This window comes from Anas platyrhynchos, chromosome 5, assembly GCF_047663525.1.
Source record: "Anas platyrhynchos isolate ZD024472 breed Pekin duck chromosome 5, IASCAAS_PekinDuck_T2T, whole genome shotgun sequence".
Lineage (NCBI taxonomy): Eukaryota > Metazoa > Chordata > Aves > Anseriformes > Anatidae > Anas > Anas platyrhynchos.
Genome location: NC_092591.1, coordinates 14,071,451 through 14,092,667, shown reverse-complemented (window position 1 = coordinate 14,092,667; position 21,217 = coordinate 14,071,451).

Sequence of the window (21,217 nt, the reverse complement as noted above, 5' to 3'; positions counted from 1 at the left end):
CTAGCATCTAAATAATGTCATATTGAGATATTTTGAGGGAATTAGGGCCATAAAAATTATGTCTTTGTGGGGCTTGGCTTAGATGACTTCCTGGCTTCTTAGGCATGTGATTTTTCTCTTGTTAGCAATAGGTTTGTAACAAAAGTAGAAAAGAAACTGATGTTTTCATTGCTAAAGAGTAAGAATTCTGCTTTCTTCTCTTATTCAAAACAAACAGAATCATTGCTTTGCAATCTTATGCAAAATAAAGCTCATAAAGTGTTTAATTCCTGTGTTTTGTTGAAATCAATTTACCTTTTCCCAATTTTAACTTCTTTTTAAACACAAGACAATAGTAATTCTAAATAATTACTACATATTCTGCTCTGACAAGGTTAAATTGGAATTTTCCAACTTTATTATTATTTATCTTTCCTGTTTTTCTTAAAGTGATGTGTCTTCACAATTGACATGTTTCCAGGAATTATTTGTCTCCTATGAGTTCTAACACCCTAAGAAAAAAAAAAAAAAGAGAGCAAAGAGCAAATTCAGGAAATACTAATTGATCATATGAAGCCATGTATGAATGGAAATACTCAAAAGAAGAGTGGCCAACAGTGTGACAGTTATATTTACAGCACTTTGTCTCTTTTTGAGTTTCCAGTGCAACATAAGATTTTGTTCCATTTTAGTGATTTTAGTGTAGCAGCTCAGTTTTCAGAAGGGCAAATTTTAATGTTATGCTAGCTGGCGTATATCTTATGGTTCGTGTATTTATTAGTATACCAAGTGTCTTAAATCTCTGACTTCAAGTACTCCAGTTCCTCAGAATAAGAGGTTACAGGTACATGGAATTGAATAGATAGATTTAAATCATATTTCAGTCTTGGGCTATAGGCAACTATTGGTTAAAGTGCTGGGTCTAGATTTCTTTCTAAGAGGCAACTCCATCACTAAATATGGGTAAGAAAGGAAACCAGAAGAAGACTTGATTAAATGGCAATACTCCTATTCTTAAAAATACAACAAATACAATAAAATAGAATAATAAAATAAATCTAAACCAACCAACCAAGCAAACAAAAAGCCTTCAGAGTTTGGGAGAAAGCACATTCACTTTGACAATTAGAAATCTCTCAGAAAAGAAATATAACTTCCAGATGGTTTTTAGACCTTATGACAGAATTTATTTGATTCTGTATTACTTTTAAATGAGCGATTGCACTTATTTACAGCAAATTGGTTAGTAGTTTTTTTATTGGTCACTTACATGGAAGAGCTTTAGTTTCCAATGTTTTTAAGTGACATTCATCTAACCACATGCGGAGATCAGTATCCATTCTGTTCATGCCTTAATTTAGGTGAGGTGAGTCCTGCTCTCTTCATCTACCCACAAGAATTCTGAAATTTTTGACTTATGAAAATGAGAAAATTCTGCTTTGTTTTGTGTATCTTTGAGAAACTTAAAGATGTTTCTTTAAGTCTGTCAAAAAACACTAGTTGAGATCAGCAGAGAATGATGTTTTATATTTAGTTTCATCAGAACAGATTTATTTTATGCTTGAAGTAGTTCTGAGTCGTTTTGTTCAGGGCTACACAACGAGGTCGTGAAAAGGGGAGAAAGAAAACCCTGAATCCATTTCCCCTTGTGCAACTTGAATAGGGTGTGAAATTGTGCTAATGTAATTCCCCAAAAAATCAGTCAGTTTTAGCATTCTCTACCAAAGAAACAATTTTGCCATTTGCCTCCATGTAACAATCCATCTCTCAACTTATTACCAGCAGTAAGAAAAAGACATAGATGCAAACTTATCAAAGACTAACCAAGACAGGATATCTCTGATCCCTTGATTCCCTTAGGGGAACTCCTTCCACTTAATGCTGTGCAAGATAGTTATTTTCTCAAGCTCTCTAGAGGCTTCTGAAGTTTATTTCCAAAGATGTCTATTTATAATATGTTGCTTTTTTTTTTTTTTTTTTTTTTTTAACACTACTTTGCATTTATTTATAAAGTAGAATTATTATTATTATTACTTTTAATATTGTGTGCATGAGATATCATAATATTCCCCTACTTCCAGATAACCTCTTATGAGGAGAGAAATGTGTACTCATTTTGAAAATTTTGTCCTGTTTCTCATGGAAGATAAGTGTATGGTAGCTCACTCATTTAGCAGGAAATTCAATTTTAAAATATGTTCTGATTTCTGCAGTACATAACCACATCTCAAAGGAAATTTGGCTTCAGGAGAGTCTTTTTCAGGCATTAATTCCACAGAAGCACAGTTTTCATGTACGTTAACCCTTATCGATTAAGAAAACTTGCAGAACCACATAGTAACACATCAATGGCTAAGCCAATAAAAAGAAATAGCATTATAGTTGATCACACACAAAGGCTGATTCTCAATGGATGTGTATCATCTTTGGTTCATTAACCTCAATGCAGCTAAATGGATTTTGCATCAGACCTAGATCTAACTTTAATGTGTGAATCTGTTAAAAAGAAAAAAAAAGAAAAAGAAAAAAAAAAAGAATAAAAGGAAAGAAGAAGAAGAAGAAGAAGAAGAAAAAGAAAAAGAAAAAGAAAAAGAAAAAGAAAAAGAAAAAGAAAAAGAAAAAGAAAAAGAAAAAGAAAAAGAAAAAGAAAAAGAAAAAGAAAAAGAAAAAGAGAAAAGAAAAAGGAAAAGGAAAAGGAAAAAAAGAAGGAAAAGGAAAAGGAAAAGGAAAAGGAAAAGGAAAAGGAAAAGGAAAAGGAAAAGGAAAAGGAAAAGGAAAAGGAAAAGGAAAAGGAAAGGAAAAAGAAAAAGAAAACAAACATATTTATTGAGAGAGAAGAATTTCTGAGATTTTTTTGTTTCCTGTTCACAGAGTCCTTCTGTAAGATATAAATATTTCTGATTTCTAAAATATTTCTGATGCTTCTTGACACCGTAAATTCTTCAGGAGAACAAAAATGCTTTTCACTTTCTTTATCAGACTTCTGTGGATCTATCTTCATTTTGTTTTAAAGTTCTTTTAGGGTTTCTGAAAGTTGCTGGGCAAATAGTCCTGGAGATTTAATGGTTGTTTTGTGGACAGTAACAACCTGTGGTGTGAGCTTCGTGTTCAAAATAGCCACAAAATAAGGGGAGAACATGCAATAAAATCTGGACTGCAAAGATGTGTAAGGGGAATAGGTTTTGAGTTTCAATATTCTTGCTAGATACCTCAGTGCTTTGCTTCAACATTGAGGGCTTGGATTATTGTAGAAGACTCCACCACAAATCTCACTGCTTCTTCTGATGACGGTGCCATTATGGACACTCCAGGTTTTGAGGTAGTATAATTTGGCACATCACCACTAACGTCAGACACACACTGAACAGCTAGCCTTGTATTTCTTTGTAGTGATACACCATGTAAATAGGAATCCCATCAGGTAACTCTTCATAATGTTTTTTCTCCAGAAATTGTAACAGCTTAGAACTGCTGCCATAGTGTTTTGGTGTTGAATGCAAAATAAATGAACAAATAAATATCACAAGAGAAACAATTAAAACAACAGAAAACAGGCTTTGGACTGGCAAATTAAATCTTGGTACTTAGCTGAAACTTTAACAACCCTCGGAACTGGGGGTTCAATAAATAACATTGGTATGACTTGGACACAGCTAAAAAGAAACTGACTAAAATATTATTGCATATTTCTCAAAAGCATTCCTTCTATTTTCTGGTCTTGGTTAAATTATCAGTGAAACAAACAACTGCATAAATAATGGGGGTATTTTTTTGTAACTAGTCTACTCAGGAAGAAATATTTTATTTAAACTTTTGCTTCACAGGTAGCTGAAACTGGGAGCGTACATCTGTGGTGAGACTCTTCCATTAAGAGTATGACCCCTAGTTTGTGTTTTATTCTTGTCATATTATTAGTGTTGGCTTTGTATATGTGTATTGAATATACTGGTATACGTGCACACCAATGTCAACTTATGTGTTGTTAGTAAAGTAGGGCCAAAGTGCTTACAGATATATAAAATGCTCACCAGGAAACAGTTGGACATTCATGTTTCCTATTAGCAGACAAAACAATATGCTTGACACATTTTTTCCCTTTATATCTGCTCACTCCAAAGAATTTAAAATATTGCAGTTCATAATTTTATGCATTTTCTGCTTGTTCTTATTTTTGTGAAATGGAGTCTAAGAGTTAATTGACTTATTCTTCAGACAGCAAATGTTCATTTCTGTCTCTGGAACTCTTCTCTCTCTCTCTCTCTAGAACTGAGATAAGCTTGATCAGGTCCAGCAACTGTCTTGCCATTGCAGCATAATGAATGAGATGAAATGCAGGATGATTGGGTGATCCAGAAATGCATACTATTCCTGCCTGACAGTTTCTGGTAATCAAATTGCCTTAACATTCTTACTATATCCTGTGTTCTATAATCCTAGAAGTGGACCTCAGTTCCTTCTAGATTGACTAGAGCATGCAGCTGGGAGGTGCCACTTGAGCTCCCCCACTGGACACACATTAGAAAACTTGTTGGCTCCTTCTAGTCAGCCTATGGGCTTCCAAGGCAACAAGGACAGGCAGTGATGACCCTGTAGTGAGTCTGTCATGGTCTTAGGTGAAACAACTTTTCACATTAAAATAGTCTAAGAAAGTGTGGATGGTCAAATGGGAGCTGACCAGCAGATCCCAAGGCACTATCTACGTGTGCAAGGTAAGTTATATGAGACTAGTGGTTCTTTTTGTTGTTTGTTTGTTTTTTTGTTTGTTTGTTTTTCAGTACTGAGTAAGATTTTCCTAGTTTACTATCTGTCTCAGGTAATGGACAGTGCCAGATGATGTGTAGAAAAGTATATGAATTCTTGTTGCAGACTTTTTCTCTATTTTTCTGATTATTCATTCTGATTACAACATTTATTATTGTATTTTCTTAAGGGGTGGCATTAGCTAATGACTCAGGAGTGTGGTAAAGCCATATGGTCTTGTGTTTGTGTTGAAACTGAGGAGATGTACACAAGGGATCACAAGCTCTTCAGCTGCTGAGAATGAAGAATGTGCGATGTGAGCACTTTAGTGTCCTGGTCAGCTACATCAAACTTTGCAGCATCTGTGAAAATCTAGGAAAGATTCAATACCTTACTTACAAGATTAAATGATATAAGATCCAGGATGGGAACAGAGCTGATCTATAGACTGGATTGAACAGAGATCTTTCTCAGTTTACATACTAATTTCCTAGCTCCAAGGTTCAGATATCTTGATACAAAATAATATTGCTTTATCTACAAGGAAAAAATGTACAGCACGTTGAACTGGAGGTGAAAATCTTATATACATGTAGGTAGGCACTGAGAATAGCAGTTAGCTGCAATTAAGTTATAACATATGAACATATGAGTCCCACTAGAGAAAGTAGTATATAATGGTAAAGGATGTCCAAGGACTAATCATGTCCTCTTCAAAAGATGTCACCTTCCACAGTACAACGGTCTTTAACGTCATCCTAGGATATTATTAGCTAAGATGAGTGCCAGTTTGAAGGACTTTGGTTTGGCTTTTTCATCAACTGACCTATTTGATGAGGACTCTGTTCTGACACGAACTCAGCATTGTTCAGATGGAACTTGAAGAATAATCCAAAGCAAGAAAAACAAGCAAGACATACTAAAGGATTCTTATTATCTAAAATATCCCATATTTACATATTGACATATCCCTGTTGTCAAGAATTACTGCCACACACACCTCTGTTTTTATTTTTCTTTTTGTGTTAGTTTGGCCTACTGACATTCTGGCCTGTTCAACAATCATGGAACATATTCTTTAGTGAGTACACGTTGTCTTTGGCCTGTTAGCATTAAATCCATGCAAAACGCTGAGCACATTAAAATATGTTTTCTATAGCCTCTAGTTTGTCTCAGTTGCAGAAATGAAGGTGCTAGACCCATAGCAATAATCCTCCTCCCACCGCAGACTCAGATTTGAACCACTATGATGAGTCTTTCCTGATTCTGAGTCACCATCGAATAGTCTCCCCACCTACAGAATGAAGTGAGAAACTGTTTGGGTGAGATATAGACTGCTATCATAATATATGGAGTTTTCAAGTCCACAGCTTTCAATTCCTTTTTGTATCTACAAGTCGTCTTAGGTTTTAGCACCCTACTTAGAAGTTGTTTTTTTGACTCAGTTGTTTCCATCAGTGCTGTTTGCTTTGCTATTCGCTTGCAATAGTAGAATGCAAATGGGAATTTGAATCACATCTTGATTTCTCCTGCTTCTTGGTAAGCTGGAGGAAAGGGCTATGAGGATGTTGCAGTAGTTGGAATGAGTGACTGAAACGCAGAACACCAAGAAAGGAAGTATAAACATTTGTTCTGTGCTATGAAATTTAGCTGTATTCTGGCTGGTTCTACAATGTATAGTAAAGGCATGGTAATTTTATTAGGAACAAATGAGGTCTAAAATATATATATATGGCTGAAGAAGTTCTTGCAGTCAGGGAAGCAACTGGAACTCTAGTTCTTGTTTAGGTTGTATTCAGATTTGGATTCCTATTATGTCCTTAAGTGTTTCCTTTTCTGGACAAAATGTCTGCAGGATTTTGTTTGTTTCTTTTGTTGTTGTTTTCATTTTTTTTCTTTTAAGCATGGTGGGTATGGACATCTTGTTCTCTTTTCTGATTCCTTAGAGAATAGAGGAACAACACCAGTAAGAATCTTTTATCCTCTATGCCCTTAGGGTACCAATAAAATAATTACCTCTCAGAAATCTCCAGTCTGCCTTTCAGTTTCAGAATACTTGAAAATCGTGCCCTGATGTCAAGTTAGGAAGGCTGGGCATAGATCACAAAAGATTTCTGGTGGGGGGCTTTTGCTAAAATCATCTTTTCCTCTTTGTATCATGTCTGATACCAACCTGAGATTCTTGAACAAAGGACTTAAACAAACAAATAAATAAATAAATAAATAAATCTATTTGAACCAATTCTAAGTGCCAAATCTGTCTCTCATGTTAAGATCCTGATCAATCCAAGTACTTGTCTATGTTGAAAGTTAAGAGGTAGTCACACAAATGCATGCACATGCATGTGCATATCAAGTGTGCTGTTGTATAAAATTACCGGCTAACACAGACCAGAGCTATAAAGATCAGGGCTTAGAAGCAACCTGGGAATTCATGGTCCTCCCTTCCACAGCTTGAGCAGGGAGACCAGATGTTTTCAGCCTCTGATGTGAGCCAGGGGAAGCTTGAAGGCCTACCCCCTTCAACAAGGGTAAGGTCTCTGCAACAGGGTTTTGAGAGTGAAAAGAAAGAATATGGAATAATCTGCTGAGGGGGACTGGGTGTGAAAAATTGCTTAATACAGGGACAAGCAGGCCAGTGTTAATGGAAGTCTTTCAGTGTGAGCCACTTGGCTGTGTCTGTTAATGAATAAATAAACTGCTAGTTTTTAAGGGATGACTAACCAAAACTAAGTATCTAAAAACTACTTAAAATTTAAACTTTAATGAGCACTTTAAGAATGTATTTTTATTATACTAAAACTAATATACACATTTTTAGGGAAAAAAAATATACGATGATGTTCTTTATATTTGTGCTGCCACTCATGCTTTGACTCTGATCACTTATCTGGATAATTAAGCAGTATCACTGAGGAACCAGATACCAGAAATCTGATATTAATCCATCCCTCTTAATAGTAACGCAAAGCCACTGGGGTGGAAAGCAGCCTAGTCTTCTTAATCCCCTTTTACCAACATTTTGGCATCAGCATATCTCATTTATTTTCAAAAGTGGTTCAAGACACACTATCACTGGCTTAAGTCTAATTTAGGCTTTAAATCAAAATACATTAAGAAATTCAAAAATAGTCAAGATTTCTTAAGGGAATGATTCACAACCAGCTCATGTCCCTTCAACGGGAACAGGGGATGGCTAAATGATTGTTGCATGTCAGCATTGCTTTAAGGTACAACGCTTTCTTTTGAATTAAAGGAGAAGGCAGGATTACAGTGGAGACCTTGAGATCCCACTGCCATATTTATCAGGCATATGTTAATGATAGTCTGAGCAAATTCTACAGACATTAATTCACCTGCCAGTACTGAAGAATCCAAGGCTATTCTGCTCTCTCCCTTGTGAGCATGTGTCAGTGTTTGTGTGGGCCTTGTTGTCCCCTTCAGTGCTTGTCAGAGTATTTTTGTTTTTAATTTCCACACTGGCCTATATCCCTCATTAGTCAGTGATGCTTCCAAACTCCCCTGTGCATTTTGAGGTGTTTGGACATGGACCCAGCATGCATTTATCTTGACACAAGCCGCAACAGAAATACTAGTGGATAATTGACAAAATAGGAAAGCAGCACTCTTCTCCCTTCCCTGCCTCCTCAAGACAAAGTAACCTGAACCAGAGAAACAGTGCACACAGAGGCCAAGTACTGAAGTCAGGCAGTGCTAAGGAGTGCACACTGCCAGCTCTGCCAGCCAGTCTAGGCTCAGCTCTTGACTGAGGCACATCCAGTCATCGCATCATCTGTGGTAACATCTCCACATCAGCTGCAGTCTCAGATGGTTGGATTCAATGTTAGGCATATTGCTTCTGAAGGCCTTCTAGGTATGGATGGTAGCTTTGCCTTTGATATTTGTTTGACTGCAGTCTGTGCACTCTTTATCATCATACGATTATATTAGTTACTGCTAACATTCACCTGTGCATATTGAACCTGACATACTATGGGCTCCTTGTTGAAGGATTAAATCCATTGTGACAAAAACAATAGAAACCGAGTTGTTTAGCCATATCCTTTAGCCTTGAGGTAATGCCTTCTCATTGCTAAGAGCCTTAAGGAGGACCCTAGAAGACATAAGAGTCCATAAACCTTACTTACTACTTAAAAAGTTTTCAAAGAGTATATAATGCTGAAAGAGACCATGTGTAGTCATAGTAAGTGTGAGGCACTTCACCTTGTTTTCATAGCTTTTCAGTCAGAGATAAACACACATTTCAGCCCAGGAAACTTCAGGAGACTGCTGTTTTCCCATGTATATTTTATTAAGTGGTAGTGCCACCAAGCACTGTACAGATGGGAGAATCTATCACTTTATAAAATAATTAGCCTGCTATTTCAATGACAGGGAACAGCAGCGTGTAGGCAGCAAACTGAGGTGCTGCCTTTACCTTCCTCTTCATTTTTGTATTTATACAAAAACAGGAAAATGTTTTTACAGGGTAGGCCAATAGTGCCACAGGAATTGAATTAGAGCATCCTTAATTAATATGTCAGAATATAAGAAATGATGAAAATATGTATAATTAAATTCTTGCACTAAAAACAGGATTATAAAGTGAGACTAAAATAGATCAGAGCAGCTTTTTTGTTGTTGTTGTTCCTTTTATTTTTTTTTTCTGTATATTTTTATTTTAATTAAAAATTGTGGGTTCTGGTGTCTTTGCACTGTATCATGATTAGCTATTACATGCCTAGGCTAACAGATGGGTCACCCCAAAAATTACACACTATTTACAAAGATAAAAAGCATTTTCCCAGTTCCATGCATACAGTGTTATTTCCAGGCTAATACACAGTAGTAGTAGTAGTAGAAGCTTGGCACTACAGTAAACTACATTGTTAATAATAAGATTCTTGAGACAGGTGCTTGAATGAGCAAACATATAAATTAAATACTTAAAATTTATAAACATATATATTAATTTATAAACATATAAATCAAATACTTATTAACTGAAGCCACATATAAATTAAATGCTTATTTAATTTATATGTGGCTTCAGTTTTCAAAAACGGTGAATGATTCTGAGTATTCCAATTTTGCAGGACTAAAAGTCAGACATAAGCAGAGGGTTTGATTTTTCTAATTTTCAGTGTTTAAAGAAGATCTAACTTCATTAAAATGTCTGAACACCTCTTTTCTTCCCCAGCCACTAAAGAGTTCAATCAAACTGGTCAGTTTGAATGTTAGAGTAGCATGTAAGCTATGTAGCAAGTAAGCTCAGAGCATTTTAGACTTTTCTATTCCATTAATTTGTCTTTTTTTTTTCTTTTTTCTTTTTTCTTTTTTTTTTTTTTTGTGTTGGGGGGGTGCTGTACTTTCTTTAATTCAAGGAAAAATATTTTAAACTGAAAATTTCTTTTCATCCCTTTTTTACTGAAACACAGCATAGACTAAAACTGATGTTAAAAGACATGCACAATATAGTTTGTACAAAGAAGAGGACAGCTTCCTTATAAAATTCCACCCATACTGTTGTATAAGTGGATATTTATTCAGTTATTTGGTATATTCATCACTTAATACTCTCACTTCTGTCATGATTTGTCTTAAGAAAAGTCATCACTTTACAACCCACCCCTATCACTCAAATTCTCAAAGATCTCAAGAACTTGAACACAGCCTGAACACCAGCATTGTAAGGAAGAAACATTGAGAAGCTTCCAATGGCAAAAGAAAATCCATAAACTACACTTAATGAAGAAAGTGACTTGGAGTTTTCTGTTCTTGTGCTTTACTGGAACTCAGCTCTTCAAAGAGATGGCAAATATTCTATTGGTTAACATTTAACCCAAACTAATAGGTCCAATCTCACATACTCAAATAAATCATAATGTCTTTTCAATTAGTTTGCACTTTCACTCGCTGCTGTCCTGAATAATTAGGAAAACAATTCACATTTCACTAGGAGATGATATGAAGTGTTATTCCTGTGATAATTACCAAGCTGCAGTTCAGTTTCCCTGGCTCCCACCAGGTCATCAGGGCACAAAAGAGGACACCATGAGAGCATTAATGAGCTCTCATTGAAGATGTTAAAAAGCTTGTATTGATCTGTTTGTCCAAGAAGGAGATATTTAAGCCTTTCTGCTGAGGGCAGGAGAGACAGAGATTCATATCACAAAGCCTTTTATCCAACCCCTTCTGTTTCTGGCTTCAATATTGCCCAGTCTCAGCATGTCTGGTTCTGGAGGTCATACTTTTAAACTTTCACAACATTTTTTTTTTTCTTTTTCCCTTTCTTCTTTTTATTAAAAAAAAAAAAAAAAAAGAAAGAAAGAAAGAAAGAAAGATGATAATATACAGTGTACACTTAACCTTTACTACAGGGTTCCCTTTACACAGCCAGCTGTTTCTGAGAACAGGCTTCATTTCATTAAGATCTCCCTTCTCACTATATTCTGCTCAAATACATCTCAATTAATTTGAGAGTCCAGACATTGCAAGGACTAACTCAGTGTAAATTTTTGCTCATATTTTGGAAACAGATCCAATCAAATCACTTTTTTGGAAGTTTGATCACTTTTCCCTTTAACATCACTGACTTTTGTTGTTGTTGTTGTTGCTGCTTGTTGTTGTTGTTGTTGTTGTAGTAGTGAACCCCTGCACTTGCTATTTCTAGCTGGAGTGGAAGCAAAAGAACAGTAAGGCTCCAAAATCACCAGTCCTTGTGGTATTTTCAGAGGAGGTTGCTCACTTCAGGCAAAGGAGGCAAATCCTGTCCTGCTTTCAACCTTCTGCACTGTTGATATCTTGCAGCTGTAAACAAGGGTACACTTTTCTATTCATCAATTTGTCTACTCTCTTTTAAATGCCATGATGAACTGTCAGTGAGGATTCCCAGTTTGTCTGGGATAGTGTTTGGAGTAAAAATTCATGTAACTGTAAAAGCTGAATTTTCTTTGATTATATTTGTCACTTGAGCCAGCTGTTGTCTTGTTCAGCAAGGTTATATCTTTCTTTTCATTGTATCTCACTCACATCCATTTTGGTATGAACAATTCAGTGAATCCACTTGTGGGTGTCTGTTGTAAATGGTCACTGAAGAGATAGATTGGAATCTCTAGTGAATATTGTTAAGGAGATGTTTAAGATGGGCTACTTTCTTAACATACAGCAAAGGCCATTGTGATTCAGAAAGGCCATAAACATACATAAAACATACAGAAAGGCCATTGTATCTCACTTTTATTTTTAAGTATCTAGATCAATGCTATGATGGGATCCTCAATATACATCTTTGTTTTTTCATGGTCTGTCTCATGTGCCAGAGTGGGCTAGTGGCTGAAGCTCAAAACTAGTTCCAGGAATTCTACAGTTTACTTCTCCTTGCCTTGGATCAAGTCAGGATTATTAATTTCAGATGAAAATAACATATGAAGTGCTGCATCAGCTTCATTATTTTGGGAAGAAGTATTTATTAGTAAATTTATTAGTAAATGAAATGTGTTTAATACTAGCAAAAAGAAAAACCGGTAAGAAAAGTTCCCATGATATCTCATAAGGTCACTCTCATTCATAGTTGTAGTTAGGGAGTAACATCAGGGCTTCTTCTTTCCAGTCTTACTAGTCTTCTTCAGTCTTGTGTCACTTGCACATCAACAATTTTTATTTATTTATTTATTTATTTATTGGATAAAGATATTACTTATGTTTCAAATGGTTTACAAAACAAATAGTAAAAAGCACATGATAAAAGACCTGGAAAATATATGTTCATGAGAAAGGAGTGGCAGCATAATTATGTGTGTAGGTGAGGCCATGAGAAGAGAAGAATGAACTTCTGGACCAACCCATACTTGCAATCTGGTCTGACAATGGTTTGAAAGTTCAGTGACATTCAGCCTTGCTCTCATTATCACATGATACAGATATGGGTTATTTTATATTAAAAAATATGCATTGTGGAAGCATCCAGTGTGGAAGCAATCAGTGATGTTTTTTTTGCTTCCAAGGCTTCTTTTCATTGGCTGATGTGACTACAAGTGAAGCGACCAATAGCTTGTTGGTGTTGAAGGAAACTGGGACAGGAAAATCTGAGTGGAATTCCAGGCATATTTACAGTCTAAAAAAATTACCAGATGAAGGAAGAAGATTTTGTGACCTTGCTGTGCTCTTTGACAGTGAAGAAATCACTAGAAGTTATCATTGCCCTACCATTTAACATCCAAGCAAGTGCAAAAGGTTCAGCTCAAATCAGGAAATTAAGGAGTTAAGATAATGTTGAAAAATATAATTTTGTGGATAATTAGGAAACATATGGTTAAAGTTCTTTGATTTTAGCTGTCATTTTTCAGTCTGCAGGAAGAGGACTGCTTCACTCTGAACAGGCTTCTTTCTTATGCTTTTGCAAAATTAGAGTGTGCTCCTACTATCATGATGGCTGCTCTAACTTGCACCACTGTCTGTGTTCCTGAGGATGCTTCGACTAGGTAAGAGAGAATCTCACTGATACAAAATTGGCAAAGTCGAGTAGCTTTGCAGGTTTGGAAGCACAGGCATTTTGTCATTTTGATATACGTTCATTGGATTTCTTAATAAAAAGAGTCTAATGTCTATAAAGTGTTCTAGTGCAAACCTTCACTTGTAACATTAGGAATTCTGGCCTGGTTTTCTGGGAATAATCGTCTTGGTGATATTAACCAGAGAGCCACCTGCTAAACTAGAAAGTTCAGTCTGCAGAACCAAAGGACTGATCCAGTTCTCCCTGTTGAGCTAGTTTGCAAGAAGTCCCTTTCAAGAGAACCTTAAGAGTGAGGTAACACAAAGACACATGGTTCATAAGCATTCACTGCTGCATTTAATGTGGGGTTTATGAAAATATATTTTTGTAATCCATATCCTCTCATGGCAGGAGAACGAGTGCACACAAAAATCACACTTGTGACTTCACACAGTAACCTCCACTTTGGGGACTGAGCTGGCAGATGAGGCCATAATTATCTCTCCCACTTGTGGTGACCCTTTTATAAGGACATGAAGGAAAGATTCAGGAACAAGTAAAATTGGATGTGGGTAGGAAGTAATGACCCTTGGTGAGTGACAAATGAGGTTATGTGGATGAATATTAAATGTGAAGTGTCTGAATTATTCATGGAAGGTTCAAGGTAAAATGGTTAACCTGATACCATCCTCTTGCTCACACCTCGCTCAGGGAAGAAATCCCAGTTGTGTAGTTCTCCTCCAGCTAAAAGTTCCTGAGAGCACATAACAAGGTGCTGGTGAGCCCCCTTCTTCCTACTGTAGGTAACTCCTGGGGGACAAAGGACATTTTTCGAGTGTTGGTTACTTTGCCACAAGCATGCAGCTGCAGTAATGTACATTTTTTGGGCTCTTGTAGGGACAGGATTGGAAATGATTTATAGAAATCAATAGGGTCACTGATCCCCTAGACATGATCCTTGTGCCTGGCACTATGCATGTCCTCTGCCACAAAGAGCTTCCCCTTCTCTCCTTCCTACTCCATCTACCACGGTATGTGGTCAGAGGGGAGATACAGTGGTTTCCTGCTGTTGTTGCCCTCTCCAAGCTACTCCTAGGACAGCTTGCACAGAAGGACACACACACAAGTCTACATGTGCTCAGCTCTGGTGAGGGCCTTTGAAAGCAAGCCAGTCAGGCTGGAAGGGTGTGAGAGAACTCAGGGAGAGATCTCTGGATATGAGCACAGAAATATCAGTACTGGAATGTTATGAAGTAACTGGCTGCACTGACAGCACCTTAACAAACAAGCCAGCTTGGGAGCACAATAAACAGCGTGATGAGAGATTGGGTTAGAGAGGTCACCAGGAAGTTCCTCTTCACCTGTCTGCTCTTTGAAAGGATTTCCTCTAAGAAGGTCTGAACAAAGAAACCCAAGGAGAATGATATGCAAGATCATTTTTTTGTCCATTTGGCCGGATACTGGACAAAGACACCTGACAAAGTGTAATATATGCTTAATGTGTGAGTGAAAAATAGGAGCAGCAACTTAAATGGGGGTCCCTTAGGCACGGAGGGGCTAAAATCACCCCTCTCACATATGCCTCATGCCACTTACAGACAGATCAAACCCACTGTCTGCATTCAGCATGTGGTCCTTGAACCTGATCGCACCGTCCCTGAGATTGAATGAGTAATCTGTTCATAGTAAATAGAGGTCAGGCATTTTGGTAAAACATTCTGGAAGTATTAAAAAATATATATATCAGACTGAAGTAGGAGGTAATGTAAAACCCAACTCTTATCTATGTGTTATGGTGTTTAGGCAAATATACTTTTAACTGGAAATGTAAGCAGGAAGGAAAGAAATAGTGTAGGACAGAGGAAAAGAACTGGGAGGAAAAGGGTGTAGAACAGAGAGAGAGAGAGAGAAGAAGAAGGGATTTGGCAGTGCATATCTCCTTCACAGAAAAGAAAGTTTAGCTAAGTTTAGCTAAGGTTATCACTGCAAGAAAAAGATTTTCTTCCAGACAATAAAATAAGTGTCAACATATATTTTTATTTTTATTTTTTCATAATCTACACCAACAGAAGGAGTGAGAGACCACTTTTAGCATGAGCAAAGTGAACTCTGGGAAGATTAACTGCTCTGTGGTTTAGATCTGCACATTTAACAACACCAAATTATTGTAATAGTAATAACTAATTTAATTAGTCAAGACCTGTACACAATTTGGCAACTTTAAGAGTTAGCCCTCAGATATTTACTGATTCTTCAAGACTAGATAGCTATTAGGTTGTACAAGGGCCTTTGTGTATGGTAGCAGAGATACCCTGATAAAGCATGAAACTGAGGCAAACACATCCTAATTCTGAATAAAAGCATTCATACTGGTTTCTTATAAATCAAACTACCGTGTTCTTACTTAAGCTTTTAGTGATTTACCTTAACTTTTTTAAGCAAGGCCTTAGAAAGGAGAGAGTGGAATCTAAACTGGTATGGAGAACTGAAATATACTTCTCCAGTTCCAGGTACTGCAAACATTAGCATTAATCTGCTGATTGTTAACTATAATCTTTTCCCTTTTCCTGGCAGGTATCATTTTAATAACTCTTTTACTGCTTTTCCTCAAAAAAGACATTCATTTTCATCACCACGGTTTTAAACTCCTGACTGAAACAATGAGAACTGATCAAAAGTGCATTCCTGCTAAGTGGGGAAGGTCAGACATACCTGATGGCTTGGCTGGCATATTAGTGGTTCTTACTAAGTTACTGTGATAAGATATTACCAACTGCCACCTGTAGGAGTTTTAGGAAGTACAGTTCTCATAGCTAATAGGGAAGTAAAAAAATAAAAATCCTGAGGATAGAGAAATAAATGAAAAAAAATCTGAACTGCACTGGAAGAAGATGGTGAAAATATGCTTAGATACTACATAATGAGAGTACTATTAACTGGTAGATGCAGAGAAAAAGAAAGACACTGACCTTGGAGGCCTGAACAGATAGATAAACACACGTTGTGCAAAAGTTAATCAAACTTAGCTGGTCCTCTGCCCACCAAAGTTAAAGTTTTCATCTGATATCAGTGGGATTTAGATTTGTCCCAAAGCACCTAATGTTGCTCCCACTGAAAGCACTGGTGCAGAATCAGATCTACACTGAAAATTTTGCTATCAGTTTTCACCCTTCTAGTAAGTTATTTAAAACTATTTGTCCCCTCAGTTTTGTTGTCTGTCTACCTGTCTGGTTTTAACATGACACCTCTTTTAAAGGAAATCCTTCTGTATGTTCATAGAATCAATCAGACCAAGAATACTGCAAGGTGCCCTGCATGATTTTCTTAAGATTCAAGTGAAAAGACTCAAAAAGACTCAACTGAGACCTTTTTTTTTTTTTTTCCTACCTGTTTCTTTTGCTGAAATCAGGCAGTTGGGAACTTGAAAATTGTACATATTCTTGCTTAATGCAAATATGCAAATTAATAAATAATAAAAAGAAAATAATTTTATTTTGTTAATAAAAAAGGTTAACAGGCAGGCATTTCTAATCTTAAATTCATATTTAAGTTTGAAAGTAAAAGGATTTCCATCTACTTTACAGGAACTACATACAACACCACCTCTACTCCTCAATCTGCAGAATTAGTACTTTGGTGAATTAGGCTCTCTGACTCCCTTAATCACTGCATGTTTGAATTTAACCATCCTTTCAAATGATGATTCTTTCTGTGGAACAGCCTAGGTTGCACTTGACAGGTCTCTCTCTGTAAAGCAGAAGTAGACAAATCCACTAGGCCAAGTACTGTTTAGTACCTCTGATTAGTTAAACATGATCAGATCTCTATTTTGGCACAAGGAGCAAAAATATTTCCTTTAAGCCTGATTACTGTTTGCTTAGTGGAAGGCTGTTTGGGGCATTTTAAATAAAGTCTGTCCCATCACATGTTGCTTGCCAAAAGTGCAATTATCCACTGTGCATGGAAAAAAAAAAAAAAAAAGAAAAAAAAAAGAGGAAAAGAATCAAAAAAAAGAAAAAAATAAATAAAAAAGCAGTATTTGCTTTTGTTTTCTCTCACTAACTTTCTTCCTGGTCTTTCCAGCCCTCCAACCACAGAAAAATTCTTGTAATGGCAAAAAAGCTGGGACCTCATTACTCAGAGGAACCAGGAAGAAAAAATACAACTATAGTGAATTTCCATCCAAATATATATAAACACATTGCTACTACCAGTTATTAAAACCATAGTATGCTACATTTTACTTGTTTCTAAAATCTGGGGATCTGGAAAATATACAAGAGAGAGAAACATAAGAGTTCTGAGAATCCTCTTGGTCCAAAGCTATCATGATGCAATTTACATGCTTTGATTCAGATAGCTTCTGCTAAAGTCTAAAAAGCACAGTCCCATATCTTGTTTGCATTCGAAACAGAATAGGAATAAGTCAGCAATGATGTCTAAATAAAAGCAGAAATTGGTTCATTGAGTCAAAACATTATAGTCAGATTATTGTCATGTGTTATATTTTAGTTTTCCTCTTTTTCCTGTTCAGTGATTGCTTTAACAAAACAGAGAGTGAGGTAACATTCTTTTAAAACACACAGATCTAGATTTTAAAACCAGTAATCTAAAGGTTCAATCATTGGGTGTTTTTATTGCTGTTGTTTTTGGTTTTGTTTTGCTTTGTTTTCCAGATACTCCATGGTTTGCAGTGGTTATCCTTTGATTTTTGGGTGTGAACGGTGTTTCTCTGAATTATTATTATTGTCATTATTATTATTATTATTATTATTATTATTATTATTATTATTAATCTAATCTTCTCAAACTTTGAACATGGAGCTGGTCAGAACTTTTTCAATATTCTCTCCTCTTCTGTCTTTGACAACACTCACAGGGCAAAAATTTTTCTCTCCTTTGAGGTACGATTTGTAGGAGGATGATTTCAGAGGTTTGCCCTACAATAACTTGTAGGCTATTCATCAAAATGGAAGAGACCTGGATTAAAATCAGTGCACTGTATCAGACACTAAGAAAATCTGAGCACGAGTTCTTGGTGTCCCTAGTGAGTTCTGTAATGGAATGATATTCTGGACTGGGGAGGAGTGGGAAGGATAGGGCAAATAAGGGAGTGCAAGAGTTCCAGTGTCCTCTTATTCTTCCTTTCCTTTGATGAAATATTTCTAGAAGTTCTGCCTATTTCTGATTCAGAAGTTTTTTCAAAGCTCTTTGTTTTCTATTTTCTACCCTTCTCTACTTCAGTACATTGGAATGGCCTCTTCCAAGGCATATTTGGGACACGGGCATAGCATTCCATTTAGCTGAGAAGGTGTAAAAGGAAAGGTATTTTTCATTCACACTTTGCCTTATTAGAGCCCCAAAGTGTCCATCACTACTGGGTCCCTCACTCCACTAAAATCATTCAAGTGCTGTAGTGTATATATAATGGAAGTCAGAAGTCACTACACTATAGGCAAAAAAGGAATAACCATTACTATTCCAGGATGTGTAGGGAACATAATTTCATTTTCAATTATGGGATACCAGAAGAGCCTCAAACAAAAGACGTTGTAAAGTGTAAGTGGAAAATAGCTACTAAGTCTTTACATGGAGCCAAACTGAGTTTGTTTAGATAGCTGATGGCATGTTTGCACTGTAAAAAACCTAGTGTGTGTATATGTTACTTTAAGATAACACTTTCCCTCTTATTAGGACTAGTGATTTTAGGAATACCATTTCCTCTGTGCCACATGGTACACGGATATTGCAGTTTCCAGTATTTGTTGTAATCTGGATGTCTGATTCAATTGTTTGCCTATCTTTGGAGGGTGAATGTGATAAACAGTAGGACCATAACCCAATCTTAAAAGCAATGGGAAATAAAGAACAGGTCCTGTTATGATATAGTTTTGGACAGCTTTGGATGATGATTTCATAGAAAACTAGCCTACTAACCTTTCCTCCTACCCTGTCAGCTCAGGTATGTTATGGATGACATTGTAGGTCTCTGTGCCTGTATCTATTGGGGTGAAAGAACACAAGAGCACATGCATAAATGCTAACCCATCTCTTCCTCTCCTTAAGGCTGTCTGCAGCCCATCTCTACCTCTGGCTCAAAGCTCCTCTTCCCTGCTGAGGAGGCCTGGCCAGACGTCCTGGATTCCATGCACAGATGTTATTGCCACCCAGACACTGAATATTTCCCTGCCCTGCTGTTGTGAAGTATATCTTGTGGTCCTGAGCACTTCCTTTGCCCAGCAGTTGGCAAGGAGTAGCTGAGTCCAAGCTGTGAAACAGGGAAAGCACAGGGTGTTCCACGTTGTCCCCACCATTCCCATCTACTCTCATTGAAGCTCCCCCTGTGTATCTGAGCTTCTCTTGGCTGAAGGAGAGTGAAAGCTGTGGATATTAAACCTGTATGAATTCTGTACAGAATTTCTTTCTTGGAAATTTATGCACAATTATACTGATAAACCTGAGACCAACTGGAAAATGTGCTACAGAGACGGCTTGCATGCAGTCAGTACATTTAATGGGACACGACGCATTGTACACAGCCCATCTGCACTATTGAGTTTACCTGTTCAAGTAGCTGTAAGCAGAAAATATCCCAGAAGAGGAAAAAAATATAAATTTAGTAAAAAATGTGGTAGCCTAATGACAAATATTGCCTTGATTACAAACTATGCTGAATCAAACTCCTTCTCACAGGCATTCTCCAGCACTATTTTGGCTAGTACTGAAAACACTTACAACTTTGTTGTTGTTGTTGTTTGTTTGTTTGCTTGTTTGTTTTTAATAAAAAAAAAAATGATGCTGATAAAATATAGTAGATGCTCAGGAACAACATTAAAAATTGATAAAAATAATTTTGCTGTGTTCAGTTAAAAACAGGAGAAAAAAAAAAAAAAGAAGGTGACAGGTATGTTCGCAAAGATGCATAAATGGAAGATTTCAGGACAGTCAGAAGCTGGGTTCACACGATACTGTCAAGGTCCCAGATTTATGCTTGACATCATTAGTGCCAAGACTACTATTTATGTTGCTTTAATCAGTCACACTTTTAAAATCACCTATGCTCAGCATTTATATCAATGAGGTGATAATATTGCTGTCAGGCACCAATATCGATAGTTGTGTCATAATCTAAACTCTTTTAATCTTTTCCTATACTTGCATTAATGAATCTGCAAGACAACAACTATTACTACAACAACAACAAAAATTAAGAATGGCTCTGATTATGATGAGTGGCTATGGTGGAAAAAAACAACAACCCTTTTTTGCTCTTTGCAAACCATTTTAATTTGCTTTTAGCCTTTTCTTTTTCTGTCCGACTTTGAAGACACTGTCAGCACATCCTACTGATTTTCTCACAGACTACTAGTGTCTCTGAAAATATTTTTAGGCTCTATGGAAGTGTAACGCAGGTAACCTCTTCCCTAAGTGGTTGGACAAAGGGAAAGAGGGAGAAAGAGACAGAGGAGAAAGAAACTTTGGTTTGATTCTCATGTGGGGAGACATCATAGTACTTTTGCTTTATCCTTATTTTTCTTTTTTTCATTTTTTTCTTTTTTTTTTTTTTTTCTTTCCCTGCACCCACCCTCATAGCTGTCAGACTCAGTTCTTTTTCTATTGTAAATAAATTCTACTTTAAACATTTTTTTTTAATTAAAATTCAATTCAAATATGAAAGTCAAAGAAACTTTCAAAGCAAAATCCACAAACTGATTCACTCAAAGAGGCTGTTTTCATTGCCATAGCTACAGATTACTATAAAGAAACTTGAACCAGACCTTTGACACCTGAGAAGGTCAAAAGTCCTTTCTGCCTGTGCTAGGACCCTTTTGACAACTTCCTGTATAATTTGACTGTTATTTGCGTGTCTGGTCACCGTCTGACCCTGTAGTCTGGAAAAGATTGAGAGGCAGCATATATCTCTGTTTCATATGGACCTCAAAAAGGGCACTTTTAATTACATTTTTGTGAGAAACCTATGCATACAGGCTGGTGCAGGCAGCA